The sequence below is a fragment of the Akebia trifoliata genome, chromosome 3, assembly GCF_017979445.1.
Source record: "Akebia trifoliata isolate Shusen 1 chromosome 3, ASM1797944v1, whole genome shotgun sequence".
In the NCBI taxonomy this organism is placed as follows: Eukaryota; Viridiplantae; Streptophyta; class Magnoliopsida; order Ranunculales; family Lardizabalaceae; genus Akebia; species Akebia trifoliata.
This window is the reverse complement of record NC_141377.1, coordinates 6,109,662-6,112,380: the sequence shown is the minus strand read 5'-3', so window position 1 is coordinate 6,112,380 and position 2,719 is coordinate 6,109,662. Positions and strand designations below refer to the sequence as shown.

Genomic DNA, 2,719 nt, shown 5'->3' with positions numbered 1-2,719 from the left:
GTTACAGGATTTAAACAAAGAAATATGTAAAGAAAAACAAAAATAATGAAAAATGAAAAAAAGAAACAAGATGCAATCATATAGAAATACAAAGATTTTACGTGGTTCTCTCAAGATTGAGGTACGTCCATGGACCACACCGATTCCGCTATAAAGAGAAAATTCACAATTACAGATTACCCTTTTTCATCAAAAAAGATAAATATATATATTCTTGGAAAATATAACTATGATTTTACATAATACTAGTGAAATTATGAAAATATATTTGAAATTTTTTTTTTATTCTTACCAATGTCCATAAACTATACTCCTTTTGACAAGTACCATCAGGTTCCACAAACCATAACAAATAAAAAACACGATGAATGCTCTTGTTTTGTAATTGCTTCTCATGAATCCTAAAACTCCTCAATGTACACCAAACAACAATAACAACAAAAAAAACATTTGGAGTGTGGTTTGTGGATTGAAACTCTTTACTAATAACAGCAAATGGAGCACCTTATGATCCCATTCTCATTACAATCAAGACATCTTTGAAACCCTCCTACCCCCTCTTCTCCATCCTCATCACCTTCATAATAGATCTTACAACTCCCCAAGCACTTCTCACAAAGTACAAATCTAACATCCCCACACACCTCACACACCCTACTACCACCACCACCAACTTCCTCGACCTCCTCACAACCTTCTAAGACCTTCTCGAGATCTCCATCCTCGTGCATTTGTTGTACCTCATCAAACCCACCAATGTACCTTCCGTTCACAAACACCCTCGGCAACCCACCACTGAATCCACCTCCCAATAGCTCCTTCAGCTCCGCTCTGAATTGATAATGCATTGATACATCCCTCTCGTCGATTCGAAGACTCATTCCCTTCAATATCATTCTCACATGGTAGCAATCCTCATATGTCTTCCGTACACCTCGGAGACTCGTGAAGTAAATTACAACCTTGTTCTCACCATACGGAGGGCATTTAGTAGTCGTTATGATGTCATTTACATTCTTGGTGTTCATGATATTCTTTGAGAACAATGGGTTTTGTCCTATAGGGACTATTTTTTCATTTTCTCGAAGATGGAGTTCAGTACTTGGCGTGAGCTCCTCAAGGGCTTTTCTAAATGTAGAGATGATTTCCATGTCGAAATCAGAGATGATTGGTTTTGAATTTGTAATTGAATCAGTTGCTGCTATTTGTAGCCACATCGGTTTAGGTGATGTTGTAACATTTTCTTGTAGAGTTGGTTTGGAATGATCGAAAGGCGTGGGATCAGGGACAACGTGGAAAGAGGAGAAGGGATCGACGAGACTGGATTGAGGGGGATGACTTTCTTCTTCTAAACCTTCCATCATTTCCCATGTGTTGATGGTTTCAGGTTCACCCGGGGGCGTTCTTGTTGGTGTCTTTGGGATTTTTCTTTTGATTGTGTTGGACAAATTCTTCTCTTGGGTTACATCCATCGAGAATTCCTTGCCTTTGTTGTTTTTGTTGTCGACGTTATTGCCATTGAGATGATTTTGATCTACACAATCTAGCTTGAAAGAACCAAATAGGGTGGAATTGAGACTGACAACGTGGTGATTATCGCTTTTACGATGACTGGGGTGGCGAGCGGGCATGGAATGGCTGCGACGAGGAGGAGAGTAAGGTCTACTACATTGTTGGCATAATGATTGCTTCGAATTAACACAACCCATGGAGATAATTTAGATCGGAAATATTTTTTATCTCGAGAATTGATAAATAAGCGATTTTCGAAGGGTTCTATGAGAATTTGGGTTTAAACTTAAACAACATTCTTGGATTAATGAGCTGGATGATTAAGAATTCAGGTTGAAATTCAAAGACAATCGAAAAATAATGTAATAATTTGCTGTTATGGAGAAGAAATAAGAGAAAATTCACACTTCAATTGATGATCAAATTATCTGACCTGAATCTTCTCCGCTCTACAACCAAATATTAGAAAGATCAAATTTTTCTTTAGAGATCCCAAAAAATAGGAAAATTAGCAATTTCCCTAATTCCAAGATTTCCAAAATTGGAGTTTCAGAATCACTGAAGAACACCTTCAAACACAAATCAAATGAAACTGAAGAAAACAGATAATTCAACCAACCCACCTCAAATTCTCTTCTCAAAAAGCCGAAGAACTCTGGAAAACCTCTGATTCTATAGAGATCTTCAGCAATTCAATCACCTTTAATCCCCACTAAAAGATTTATTAGGAAATTTCCTTTTCATTGAAAATTTCAGAAACAAAAGAAATTTTTTTTTTTTTTTTTTTGGCAAAAGAGATCGATCAATCGATCTTACAAACAAAGAAACAATCAACCACCACACAAAGTAACGATTGGTGAGTAAAATCACCGAAAATTTCTCGTAGAAATCCGAAATTGTAGGATCGCTAAATACAGAGTAAAATATCAGAAACTCAGGGTTTTTTGCCCCCAAAAACTCAGAAGAATTTATGAGTGTTTTTATATATATATATAGTCCCGCCAGATCTAACGGACCTGATGTAACGGGTATAAGTTATAAACGTAGTCGTTGACACGTGTCTTCTTCCCATTTCTTAATAACCGTTGTGAATTTTGGAGTAGTTCAGTTGTCCATGGCATTTGAAGTTACGAAAGTACCCCTCTAATTTTAGATATAGGACAATTTTATACCCGCAATAGATTTACAAACATACCCTTGGTCTTCT

General features: G+C 36.7%; 1 pseudogene; it reads right to left on the bottom strand.

Moving 5' to 3' along the window:
• Positions 1–283: 283 nt before the first annotated feature.
• Positions 284–2,452, bottom strand: LOC147405756 (uncharacterized protein At3g28850 pseudogene; annotated as a pseudogene).
• Positions 2,453–2,719: the final 267 nt, after the last annotated feature.